General features: G+C 40.6%; 1 protein-coding gene across 3 annotated transcripts in view; it reads right to left on the bottom strand.

The window, feature by feature from the left end:
- The window catches only part of LOC115060987 (microtubule-associated protein 4), an 86,682-nt gene extending 78,993 nt beyond the window's left edge, over window positions 1–7,689 (bottom strand). For all 3 annotated transcript variants that reach the window (XM_029529189.1, XM_029529192.1, XM_029529188.1), the window contains exon 1: window positions 7,609–7,689. The gene's annotated coding sequence lies outside the window, so the exon portion shown is untranslated. The remainder of the gene's footprint in view (window positions 1–7,608) is intronic.
- Between the last annotated feature and the right edge of the window lie 6,923 nt (window positions 7,690–14,612).

Below are 14,612 nucleotides of genomic sequence, written 5' to 3'. Positions count from 1 at the left end.
AAGCTATTATTGACAAATGTAAAAGCGTTGTCTTGTTGCCCCTGGCTTATCCCTTTCCCTTATCTGAAACACACCTCTGGGCCATGTGCTGCCATATACCTATCCATTCGTCTGTGGCATGAAACTCTTCAGGCTGCTATAATACCCAGCAGGGCTGATTGGCAGTAGTAAAGCCTGGTTGCTGACACACTGGTCCAGCTGCTACCGTTGTCAAGGGGATTACAGTGACCGGTTCACTCTGTACCATCCCATTCTTCCTCTCTGTCCTCTATCCCTCCATCATTTCATTCATTCAATCTGCCCTTGTCACGCAATCTAAAACTCCTCCCCTCCACCCCCAGCGAGCACACACACACACACACACACACACACACAAACATACAACCCATCTATGTATGCATTCTGACAGACTAGCACAAATTGACACATCTGTGGGTGTTTGGTTGCTTATACGCAGGAAACACTGCTATCGGATATCCACATGGTAAATCTTCAAAGCTGACAGGTTGTAAATAATCAATTACTTGATTAATAAAAAAAAAGTCAAATTATATGTAAAATGTTTTGTCAGTCCTAATATCCTTTGTACATAAACAGCTAATACTATTTCTAATCTCTGTACACAATCACTAAAGCAGGGAAATTACATGATGGATGACTCTAGTTAAATAAAACCATTTAGTGCTGACTCAACTCCACATTTCAATGCTAATGTTTATTGTTGCCTGGACATGTTTTATATCTTTCACCCTGATACTTCAGGTGTAAAGCATGTTCCTACATGTTGAACAAGCTGCTTCGTGTGTTTTATGTGAATTCAGAGATTCAGTCACTTTCCATAATAGCTAGAGGTCTGATTCTGTTGGCTGGAGGGTTGGATGACATAGATGACAGGGCTTAGGTGTCTGGTCCCACCCAGCATGATTTAATTCAGTTTCATGGAACAAAGAGAAAAATTCCTTGTCATTTGATGCCTGAGGAATATAAGTAAATCTCATCAGTGTCTGTCGCCCAAGAAGGATTTAGCATGCTTGGACCAAGCTCTAATAATACTGGTAATTGTCTGATTTGATCACATTTGGACAGTTGGCCAGACAGAAGAAACATTCGACTTGGAAGTGAAGTCATTCTGGAAAGTTTTGGATTTTGCAGCTTTTTTTGCAGCTTTGGTTGCTTTGAATATGGCTGCTTAACCGTTTTGATTGAATTAAGAATCACATGTACACATTTAATTAAATAGGACAAATACACTGAGTCAGCCTGTAGGTTTCTCTCTCATCAAGGATTATTTCTCTGTCCCTGAATTTAAACCTGGATATAACACAGCACTTTAACAACTGTTCATTAACAACTGTTAATGATTTCACTTGGCCATGACTTAACTGAAAGTGATTCAAAACAACACAAAGTTCATACAGTATTAAAAGGACAGCAAATAAGTTGACAATGAACAACACAACATCGAACCTGATGAGAGCCATTTGGGCTTTGGACAGAAGTGAACAACTGGCTGTGACCTTACCATTTGTTCCACCATGGGCTGCATATCCAACAGTCCTGGCTGAACACTTAGACCATAAATATCCGTATTAGCTGCTCGTTTCTGAGGAGAAAAGACTGAAAGTTCTGTTTTAATCTTCAGCGATGTTTTGTTGGAAAAAAAGTTAATCACAGCTAACCAGGTTCTTGGATGTAAAAGTACAGTCAATGGGAGTTCTAAAGGCTCATTGGTTTTACAGTAAACAACATAAAATGTTTCACAGAGCCACTGTTGGGTTAGCACTGATGGAGAGCATTACTGGCAGTATTGAAGCTTTTTATCACTGTGGTGTTGAGTATCGATAAATTTCTGATCAATACCTTTCAACGATCCAGCGTTTATGTGCACAGGATGTCACATATAACGTCAGTTAGCCATTCCAAGCTACTTAATAGGCAATGAGCACAGTATAAGTGTAGGTCATCATCTGTTTAACAGAGCTGAACACAACATTGAGAAACACAGCATGACTATAAATTATCTGAAGTGATGCTCAGTGCTATGACCACGATGACTGACATTAGACAAAATATTTTCACTATTTATTAAATACAAAAAATGTCATCATCATCTTTAATCATAGTAAAGTCAGTACACTTGAGTTGACAACATTGTCTTACTTTTTAACAAACTGTTGGGCATTTTTCACTTTTCTGTTTAATTTTAAAGCACAAATGATTCATTGACTAATCAAGATCATAATCCAAAGAATAATTTGTAATGAGAGTTGCAGCTGAACTACCAAACTTAAAAAAGTACTTCTGTAGCTTTTAGTGTGCACTGCCAAGTCCAACACCACGAATCCCTCAGAGGAAAGACTGACCCATTTGAGTTTTTCCACACTTTTCAGCATGGCAATGTGGAAAAGCTACTGGAGAAACACTTGTGAATTTGGATGTGGACACTACATACAAACTTATCAGTTTTGATCAGTTCCAAGCCTTGAGAAACCACCAAAGCTGCCCCCTCTGGACCACAAAGTATTACCATGATGACACAATGTGTTGCCAACATCCTAGCTACAATATAGTCCAGTGAGTGGACAGCAGCTGTGGAGTCCCCACACGAGATGATGCCTGAAAAAGATTCATGAAATATTCATGAATGACAGGAAACCTGTTCTGTCAAAACAAAAATCTGTTTACACAGAGCTTCGGTTAAACTGATGAATCATTATCATGTAAGGATAATAACACGGTCTCAGACTAAGCTATCCTGAGCAGCACCATTGGCTGGCAGTGCAGCAGCACGTGGATGATAGATTTCCTTTCCTATCTGACTCGTAGACGGAGACTGGGATGAAGTATCCTGCTGCAAAAAAGACAAGCCAGCCTGTGGAGCCCAGATCAGCTCTCCATCAGCCCAGTAACAACCCTGACTCCTCCTACGTCATGAGCAGAGAGAGTTTGTGGGTGGAAAGCAAAACAACAGTCAGCAGCTCTCAGATCTGGTCTAATGACATTCCTCAGCCTCTAAAGAATTCAGGATCTGTACAAATGAGGAACTCTAGGAACCTGTCTGGTCATTTAATACTTCCTCCCTTCCTTCTCTTCCTAGTGCGGGGATTGTTTTCTGAATCACCCCTTGCTTCCACTATTTATTCCTCTTCCTTCCTTTGTGTATATGCATTCTCATTCTGATGAACTAGATAAATACTTGATTTCCATGCTTTGATACATTACTGGTTTAAACATTTGCCAAACAAATGTCCATAGACTCTGCTGGAGGTTGATTGATCATAGGTTTTTATCCACCTTGACAGTTATACAAAAAAAACAACAGGTGCTCTAAAACAGCGGTCCCCAACCCCCGGGCCGCAGACCGGGACCAGTCCGTGGGTCTTTTGAACCGGGCCGCACAGAAAGAAAAAATAACGTACATTATTTATGCTTTATTTATTATCTGAATGTGAGCTATGTTTTATTTTACATCCGTCTATGACTCACTCTTGACGCGTGTCAAGACGTCTCGGTCACATGATACGTTACCGCTAGAATTAAACCCACAAGTTAGCGAAATGATTAAAAAAAAGGAAAGTTTTCTTTGTGAAGGGGAAAAGGCCCAGTGAGGAGACAGAAAAAGAGCCTGCGACTTCCATGAAAAAGAAAGCTGCATTTAGGTTCGGGGTTAGGGGGCAGAGAGGATGCTACTCATGTTATGTTGTTGGCGCGATGTTACGAGGACGCTGCTAATAAAGTTGCATCCGAGTGCACAGTGGATTAATGTTTATGATGAAATTTAGAAAATAGCGCAGCTTTTATGCCGATCATATCATTTTATTTTGTTGGATTTATCCGCCACACCTTAAAGGCCAGTCCGTCGAAATATTGTCTGACATCAAACCGGTCCATGGTGCAAAAAAATTTGGGGACCGCTGCTCTAAAATACAAACCTTCGCTCTTACGAGCCATGTGATTTTTCTGGTCGCATGCTAATGGATCAGCACTTATGCAGAAATTAATCACCACACTTGTGTGCTCACCATATTTGGTGTAGATCAACTAGATGAAACTAAAAAAAACAGAAAACAGCAGCTCATTTAACCCTGTTTTGACATTTCTTAGCATTTTTGTCGTGTATAGGGAAGTCACCACTACATGCACCTTCTCTAATTGCTGGGCCTAATAACTCACAATCCTAGAAAAAAAAAAAACTCACAATATGTGGGAGATTCTCTGAGTCAGAACAAATGCATTCTTTATTTAAATAATTTTCCTGCTTGAGACTTGCTAGAGTGGAGACAGACATGTCTGCTCTGATTATTTATCTAAACAAAGAATCTTATCCAAAAAATTAAAAAAAAAAAAAAGACAGCCCATTAATTATTCTTTAGCAAAGATAAAGATCATATGCATACAAACATCCACAAATACTACAAGATTCACCCTCAATCCAGGATAGAATGTGCAGCAGGCAGCACAACAAAATTATCAACACACTCATTCACTCATTGCAGACAATGGCCATGTTCCATCTTCACCTGAGATCGGTCAGACATGATAGAGCTTTCTGTTCAGCAGCTGTAGTGTAAAGTTTGTTTAATATTCAGTTCAACTGATTTAGGCATCTACATTTTCACAAAGTGAATTTGTAGCACCACAAAAACAAAGGTTGGAAATAGTTAACTACAAAAACTTGTAGGTGAAAGCTTACTTCAAGATTTCCACCTTTACATCTATATTGGAATGTGAATTAGCACTGCTGCCTCACAGCAACTAGGTTTTGGGTTTGAATCCTGGGCTCCTGGACGGGCCAAAACTCATGTCAGCCACAATTCTACATGGATAAGCGGGATAGATAATAAATGGATTCCTCCTTTAAACTATCTTCTTTTTGGTTTGTTTGTTTGTTTACTGCTCTTTGTATGAAGTCAATTCACTGGTAACAAGCTATTGTGTTATTTCTGAAGGCAGGAGCCTAAAATATCTGAGCAATGCTTAGTGCAACTTCTCAAGCAGTCTACTTAAACATACAGTATCCTGTCTGCATGCTGAGCCTCCACAGTCAGTCAGTACAAATGTCAAACTACACTGAAATACAAGACAATACATTTCTGATATTTCACGTCATCAATGACCTTCTGCAGTAAATATCCCTGGACTGAATACAGTCTGAAGGCGGTGTGCTGAATTTCATTTCACTTTTAGTTTATATGAGCAATCAACTAACCAACTATTGCAGCCACTGCCTCAATTAAGCGCCATCAGCAAAGCTCTTTTTTCCATGTTCATGTCAGATATGTCTGGGAAAAAAAGCCTCATTGACCACAGAGCCACTTTCACCTGGAAGTGGAACTTTGCTAAACTCTTGGAGATTTTGGTCAAAATGCCCACAGCAGTTGTAGTAATGTTATACCAGCTTTTTTGTCTTACCAGGCTATAATACCAGCCGCCTGAGTTCAGACTTTACAGAGCAAAACAGTTAAAGCGCCCCTGCCCCAGAATCCAAAACTATCCAGCACTATAAAACTACAAAGTGGTATTCGGTATTGGCAAGAAGCTGCTGAGCATTAAAGTGGGCCTGCTCAGGAAACACTGGTAAAAAAAAGACAGTTGTGCTGCAGCTGCATACAAAGAGCTGAGCTGGCGCATTTGGGGAAAAAAAAGTCAGGGAATAAAGCAGATGGTCGTCTTTTTCGTTTTCACAGGTGGAATATCTACTCTGAGCGACACCAGTCCTGCTGCAGCATTTATGGGTGCAGTAAATCCTTTTCAAGGTAGTTTCTCATCTGCATGGGGATTTCTACAGTGGAAGGTTCCGAGCTTACATCCAAAGCAACACGACTACCTCCACCTTGTATAACAACACTGAACAGAAGACGAAGAAGACACCCAGCATGTGAAAGCTGCACTTCCTGCTTAGAAAAGGTATTGACAACTGACATCTATTACGTTGCACCTATTAACATTGAGCCATCACAGTTACGTCTAATGAGCTGATGCACCAATGTATGTCTCAAAATAAAAACCTATGACAGACAGTGCAGACAAGACAAGATGTACAGATTTTACTCTGTTCTTTCCTACACAGCTCTTTGTTTCAATCTAAAGACATCAGGGCAGCTGGCAGACACCCAGCTGAGGACAAACACAGGTTTCAGGTGGGGGTTTGATCTCTGGGCAAAACATTTGTTTCACCGCTCTTTTCATCTCTGATTCAGAGAAATTGGAGCTGTTGATTTCAGCAGCTCAGGAAAGAGTCAGCAGGACACTGACTGACCCCTGTGACTTGGCTGATCAATGTCAGCCCCTCAGGCCTACTACCTGATCACTTCGGCAGGCTTACAAAGACCAGCAATGGAACATTTAAGAGATGTGATTGGATCAGGTCCATAATGAATCCAGGGCCTTAGATCAGTCCCACCTCTTATTTCCCACTAAGTAATCTGGCTGTGGAGGATTGGACAGTAATCTGGATGGAAGGAGGGAGGGAGGGGGAGAGCAATCCTCTCTGCTATGACTCTTAATTTTGTCAGTTTCTGTGGCAACAAGTACCATAATATCCCAGTCAAGTTTGACGGAAACATTCAGGCGTAGTGCTTATATGACTTCTGGTCATCAGAGTTATCAAATCAGCAATATGTTCAGGTTGGACTCACATGGTCACAAATGTATTTAAACCCTGCTTTATTTTTACTATCAAGACTGTAAAAATCAAAACTCATGTCAAAGATGATTGGTGGGGGGTTGGATTAGGTTGTCATTATTGAAAGATATCTTTTAATAAAATGATGGTCACCATTTCAGCTCAAGGAGCACTAAAACATGTTTACACAGTTTGAGAGAGAGACTGAGGGAAGGCTTTATCTTTGATTATCAGCACCATGCCAGTGAGGAGCAGGGATAAGACTTCAAACAACAATGACAATCACATCTGGTTTGATTTCTCATCAGCTACTATCCAACCCTAGCCCAGCCAGCGAGGGTGATGTCATGATAATACGGACAATGGCAGAAATCTTTGCATGCACGGGGCCGGGTACGTGGAGGTCAACTTTGGCACACGTGATCTAAACAGGGCAATGCGTACAACCGGTTTTACCGCCGATTCCAGCGAGACATTCTCTCGGACTGGAAATGAATGAACTGGTCCAACTCAGACACAGGCCAGCTTCCATAACTTTCCTCCTGTCCGCCGTCACGGTGCGCATTCATGCTGCCTCAAAGCTGTTGGGTATAAGAGACCCACCCTGTTCAGGCGCACATCGGGTCCACCTTATTGGCAGACATGACGGGGAGGGTGAAAGGTGGGGGGTCAGTGCTCTAACCGAGGCGTTCACTGCAGCTGAGAGCCGATGGACCGGGCGAGGTGGCCTAAACGGCTGCTACGCACTCAGCGCGCTCCTTCTAGAAATTAGGAGTTTCCGAGGAGCACCTGAAGGCAGCATCATCCTACACCAGTGCACGGCGGCTGTGATGCGTGTGTGAGATCACTCATCCAAAATCACCGTCATGTCACTGCTACGAAGCCGCGGCGCCCTCCGCACCCAGCCCGCGGGCCCTGCACGGCTCCCCCCGGTCCCTCTCTCAGCCACCAACACACCACGTTTGTATTTCAGGCTGACTCACCGTTAGTTGTCTGCTTTTTGACAGTTTGTCGGGAGTCTCCGAGCGTCGCTGTCACCGCTACGATCCGCCCACCCAACAGTGCACTCCCGCTGGCTGCGAACTAACCTGCTCCTCCCCGGAGCGGCTCTGCTCCAATCATAAATCGATAATACTGATTGGCTGTCGCTTAATCCAATTAAGTTTAACCTTATGACGGAGTGACTGGAAGATTAGCCAATCGCAGTTTACCATTTCGAGCCGGCCCTTCGTCGTCACGGTGTACGCTTTTGACGGACACCTGGCGCGTACAATGGAGAAGTTTGACTCCTTTTACGGGACGGTGCCGGTCCAATCGCCGGGGGGGACACACTCTACATACGGCCATGGCCTGAGAAAACGCCCTGATACCGCCTAGATCTCTGAATTGTCACCAGAACGACAGGAATAAGGGTGAAAAGACGGAGTCCGGCCAGAAGATACACATCATCAGAGTGTGCATATGTGTGTTAGACATGGACCAGGTGGAAATGCGTCCTGTGATTATGAATGTGTATTTTTAATTGTAATTAACTAAAAAGTTAACCCTGACAGACATTTAAAGCAGACTACAAAGGGGTTTCAGATATGAAGTGTGAAAAGCGTGTGTGATTTAATTAAAGTGTGATTTACTGTATTTATTACAGAGGACAAATGGTCTCATACTGCAGCCACCAACCTTCATCCACTAGTGGTGAAATTACACTCGTTTCCCAATAAAGGACATGGAGAGAAAAAATAATGAATTAATGTTAAAATGTTCGACTTCACATAACTTTACAGTGGTTTATAGGGACACCTTGTGGCAGTGATGGGAGGTACATTTACAGCTTCATGATAACTGCATGCCTGCTTGCTTTGCTTAGTCCATTTGTGATGTGGCAGTTAATCATGTCGGATGCCCCCCCCCCCCCCCAAATGTGTGTATCTGTATATAGACTCTCTTATATAACATGGTTGTGTGATTTTTATTATTATTATTAATTTTAGGTGGACAGAAATAATTTTTATTATGATTTTAACTGAATCTCTGTGGTAGCAAAGAGATGACTGTCACATAAACAGGGGCCCTTTAGCTGACCACCATTGATTAAAGTTGTCTTGGAACTGCTGCCCTGATAAACTGTGTTCATGCCAACACAGAATTGAAGCCTATATTCTTTGGATTTCATTTTTTTACTCCACAGTAAACCTAAATTTATATGAGTGAAATAACAGATTATTATGAAAAGAAGCATATAGTTGTGAGGCCCTTTTGCTGTCTCTCTATACTCTCACAAGCTTCACATTGTTTCTGACAGAGCCTTAAGAAACAGTAAAATGACTTAATTAGTGCAGAAGTATGTTTAGACATATTCTGCAAAATAGAGGCGACTACAGAAAAAAAAATATCACAGAATAGCAAGAAGAAATATTAAGGTAGGCTGTTATGTATTGTTATTGTATGAATTTAGTCACAATAATGCATTTTTTTTTTCGTTAAGACTGTTTCAGTCTCATCATATGCCATAAGAAGCAGTCAGTGAAGGGTTTGCTTTCAAAGAGATTTATTGAAAGAAATATTTTTAAATTTTATAAAGTTCAACCATTGATAATGCTATCACACAATCAGATCCTAGAGCTTCACCATTTTCCTGTCCACCATTCTTCAGCATTCCATATGAATAGTGTATAATGAGCTTCAGGAGCACTCCATTGGACAACCCAGTATTATAAATCTCTATTCCAGGGAATTGCCATAGAGACCAAGTCTTTAAAAGATTTGCCATTTTCAAAACACTTGTGAGAGGCACTTGGGGACATAACACAACTTAGTACTTTTCAGCAGAACATGTTAAAATTTCAACAGCCCATTCAAAGAAAAGACAGGAAGATGTGGTACAAAACTGCTCTCACATGTGTTGAAAATAGTCAGTCTTCAGAATGTAGTTCGTCAAAGCTGGGCAAAGAACACTTTTTTTTTCTTTCTTTCTTTTTTTTTTAGATGCACTTGATAAACGTTTCAAGGCAAGGGTGGAAACGCAGCCCAACTAAGGTATATCAAGAGCTCTTTGATTTGGGAAACAGTTAATAGTTCTGCCCAGGACTGCCACACATGCATCTTTCTATTACAGTGGTTTGCAACCAAAGATACAAATATACAATATAATATTGTATCATCTAAGATCACTATATTTGCAGCTATTCAGTATCCCTCTCTTCCATGACCTGGAAGTAGTAATTTATATATATATATATATATATGTATATATATATAAGTAAATATACGTATAAATAATACTCTCCCGTAACCCGGAAGAATTCAGTGTTTCACTCTACACACAATTCGCAAGCGCACCGCGAAAATCAGCTGCTTTGCACATCAAAAACCTCTCATTGTGGATGATTTTCAGTGCAGCATGCAAGTAAAAATGTGCACAATATTAACAGATTTTAGGTTATTTGCTCTCATAATTTTTAATCATCCTCACTGCCACCATCATATCCATTTTTATCATGGACAGCTTTATCAACATCTTTTTTTTTTTTCAACAAGGTGATAATTTATGAAATTAGAACCAACTTTAATTTTGTATATTTTCCTCTATAATATTCTGCATTTCAAAGCATGCCAAAGAAATGTTTCAGTTTCTGCATAGTGCTGGCTATACGAGTGCCAAAAAGTTTGATTCCTTTACAAGTATTAGAAGTTGGTATGTACAGGCAAGAAGTGACAGCAGATCCAGTGTTGTGTAAACGGTACCAAATCACCCCAACCCCTCCCCCGACTCCCCAAGTGCTCAAAATATCTACAAATACAGGACCCAAGTCTCTCGAGACTCATAGAAATTTAATAGAGCTGAAAAAAGCTCAGTAGTATGGAAGAGTCATTGAAGGAGGGTGTGTGTGTGTTTGTGTGTCTGTCAGTGTGTAGATGTGAGTGTAACAGGAAACTTTTGTTTGTCAAAATTCAATGAGGGGAGGTGGGGGGATCCTAACCTCCTCCCCACTCCCCTGCCCTCCATGTTTTTTTTCTAAGTGTGCCCTCTACGGTTATATGCATTACATAAATGTATTCTCTAGTATTGAATTTTCCACTAAGGTTTACTGTCACATACAAGGTCAAAGAAGAAGAGTCGCCAACAACCACATTCTAGTTTTGAGGTCATAGTTCTGGATGTAGATATACAGTTCAGGCCACTAGGTGACTGTTATTCAACACCCCCCACCCCCCTCCCCCCAACCCTCCCCGCAAAAGGAAAAACACTCACTACAGTACGTGAGCTGTTGAGGAGATAATCAGTACCCCAGCACTGCAACCATAAAAAAAATGATCAACTGTCAAGAATTTCATGTACTGCTAGCTTCACTGTGTGTTTACTGGATGTTTGTAGTCAAGAGCATTATTATTATGGGCTCGTGTTCCTGGTGACAACAGGCAGGGACTGCTGGTGAAAATAAACCGATGACGTGGAAATGATAAACCAAAATAAACACATCAACAAGCAGACCCGGTTAAGTAGAAAGAAGAACTAAGTAGATTCAGCTAATGTCATTTTATCAGCGTTGGACATCTAGGATGAAAAGGGGGATCCCAGTATTATTGTATGAGGGTCAACAACAGTCCATTAAGGAGCTGAGTCACCATTCAACTGAACTGCTGTATAAACTCCCATCACTTTAACAACAATGATCAAGGTTCTGGTCCTTCAAATCATGACCAGTTATAAAAATATCCTCGGTTGAAATTACAGACAATCCTGCTGTGGTCACAATTTCAATATGTGCCCAATTTACATTTGACATTTTTTATCTTGAGTTACACGTTTAAAACCACTGCTCGTTTGTTGCAGCATTGACTTGCTTTGGTTCGATACAAAAGTGCACCTTTACAAAGCATAACATCAGCTGTGTGCACACAGCCACAAAGTTACTGCACAGGCAAAGACACTCACAATGACATGGGGTTTGTTTTCCTTGGAAGTGCACAGTGCACTGTATGTGATTATGACAAGATTGGTCAGAGTTATTAATAAGAAATAATGTGGACTGCTCAAGAAGCACTTATACCCATAAATATTGAATAAATAGCTATCATAGTGGCATGAGGGTAACTTTCAAGGTTATGAGCAAAAGAACACAGAAACAAGAGACATGTTTACACAGCAAACCTTATTCCACCATATGAGCTCTTCATCAAACCAAGACAATGATAAATCATAGTAGGTAGAATTCACAGACAAACAATTCAAAAGCAAAATAAATAAATTAAGTAGCTTAGACCAGCAAGCAGCAAAATACAATCGTCACGATTCTGCATTAAAGGGGAATTCCACCACAGTAAAGGTTCAGTTTGTTTTTTCTCCACTGTGTTTGGTTGCTTTTGAGTTCTAAGACCAAGGAAAATGAACCCCATGACATCAATAACATGTTCCTGAGTCATTATTAAACATCTGCACTAAAAATAAATAAAGTGCTAAAAATGAACGGATGTGGTTAAGCTGCTACGCGTCTTCACTGTTTAAAGGACTATTGCACTTCAACAGGTTTCCCCTCCTCTGAATCTGAATTCTTTGTGTCATACAGGAAAGGGTCTATCTGTGTTTTTTTTCAGGGAAGACAATTTGACAAAAGCATAGGTTTTTATTTTCCTTCATCTTGAGAACTCAAAAATAAAAACTTTTGCTGTTTATGCAGCAAGAAACAACCTCCACTGTAAAGGGGGCTTCATTGCACCTGCTCCTGTCATTATTCTGTCCATGTCCATCTGTCCTGAGGTATCTGTGGAAACTTCAGACTGTGCTTTCACTTTTTCTACAGTGACACCACTATGCCTTGTTCATTTCCATCAACACCTTTTGAAATCCATGCATCACCTTATTATGAATCCTTTGGGGCAAGCTGTGTCAAAATGGACATGTCCCTCTGCAAGTGTTACAACTCTGGCTGCCAGATTTTTTATATCCAAACATCAAATTAAAACTTATCGCTTATATATATATATATATATAGTAATTCTGTGTATACAAAAAGTAACATTTTCTCGATACTATTTAATTCAAAAGGAATTAACCCTTCACCCTACTAACTCACCTACTAGAGTAGAGTAGAGCCAAAAGAGTTTTTACAAATAAATGTAACTTCACACTAGACTTGAAAAACCCTATGTGGAGTGTGTTTAAATATCAAGCCATTTGGTGTACGTTTCTTGTTAGGTCGCCTCCACACTTACTGCATTTCTAATTTAACCATATTAGAAGAAATAACCTTCTGTGGGTGAGCATCTTCACACCTCAGGATCTGCCTTCGTGACAGTGTATCTGTAGGAAATCATTATGAAACTCCAACACTTCAAATAAAGTATTCCCAAAAATGTACTACTATCATAATATTATATAATTATGGGATAATATCCAAAAATTCTTACATGTACTCAAGTGACCTCATGTATTTTAAACCTACATTGTAAAGGGTTTCTATTTGTGCTGTCTAAGTTCAAAACACAGACATTGAATCTGTCAATTCCATGTTTTGACAAGGCTTTCAAATTAGTTTGGGGCAAAAATAAATCAACTTTTTCCAAAACACATTAGTACAGTGGCCCTCAACAGTGTGTGAAGCCATGCCCTGCAGACTCAAAGACAATACAAGGACAAACACAGAGAAGCTCCGGACTTGAACTTATCACACACATAATAATTATAACAATTTATGCGCACTCACTGATCTCTTCATGCCAGTGTTTGCATATTGTACTGTACATAGAATAATGGCGCATTCGCCTGGTCATTGTAAACTGGCAAACTTGTATATTTACGTGTTGTATGACAAATGTCTGTTACAAGGTAAAAGCATTCTGGGTGCTTGCTCAGGTGAGAAAATGTAGGGAACAATGAAATCTGAGGTAGCAAATTCAACTATGAAAAACGAGAAGCACTCTCCGTCATGCACATAATTTGATTCCGTCGTAGAAATCAAAGTAGGCCAGTACCATGTCACTGCTGAATTCATTATTTTATAGTGTTTTGATAGTAAAACACAACCCAGTTGTTCTCAGTGTTTCTAAAAGCTCATTAAATTAGTAAGCTGGAATTTCCTGCTTGTTTAAACGTTTAGTTTACGGTTTGTGGTGGTAAACTTTGAAGTTTGCCAGTTTACCACGTTGGAACACTGCTGAAGCATGCCATATGTTCTTCACACACTTGCAAATCTGTACATTAAGATAGGGCAGCTGATATGTTGATCGAGAAAATTCATGGCTTTTAACCCTCTAGTTCCCACCCCTGAGGCGGAAACCAGCCAATCCAGTGTGCTCTTGGGAAGGGGGGAGAAGTAGCTTCACCTCTTGGGGCAGGACATCAGGGGGAAGGAACCAATGAGAGAACGGGACAGCAGGTTTCCTGTTAGGCCAGCTAACACTACAATTTACCAACCAGTTTGTTTATCGGAAGCGCCACGGACATATAGAATAGAGTAATCATTATATCAGTAGGATTTTCAGTGCAAGACATAAATGGCTACTTGTTTCATCATTATTCTGTCAAATGTTGTCTTTGCTTGTTCTTGTCAGTCTGCTGTACCCAACACTGGGCACAGCAGTAAAGGGATATATATATAAGGTATGTCACCCTCAGGGGATGACTGAGACGTCCAGACCAGATGGATTTGAGTTCCCCCAGATACTATTTATTCAGAGCCAAAGCTTCTTTTTGCTCTGTTTGTGGTTTTGGTTAAAGGTTGTTTTGTTTTGGAGTTCAGACAGCTCCAGATGTTCCATGAGGGGGGAGAGAGGCATCAACCTTTTCTGTGACCACCCCCTTGGCTTCTTTCTGAGCTGCGGGTCCTTTTGTGGGAGATTGAAGGTGAAGATACAGTAGGTGGGTGCCCTAATGGGATGCAGTGAAGGAACAGTGGGTCCACTCTGGTCTTCAAAGTGGAAACAGGAGAAATCACAGATTAAGATATCGCACTCACTAATTTTCTCTCTATACCTCTCCCTCAATCCCACT

The sequence above is a fragment of the Echeneis naucrates genome, chromosome 20, assembly GCF_900963305.1.
Source record: "Echeneis naucrates chromosome 20, fEcheNa1.1, whole genome shotgun sequence".
In the NCBI taxonomy this organism is placed as follows: Eukaryota; Metazoa; Chordata; class Actinopteri; order Carangiformes; family Echeneidae; genus Echeneis; species Echeneis naucrates.
Note: the sequence above shows the minus strand (reverse complement) of the source record. Positions and strands in the feature narration are given on the sequence as shown.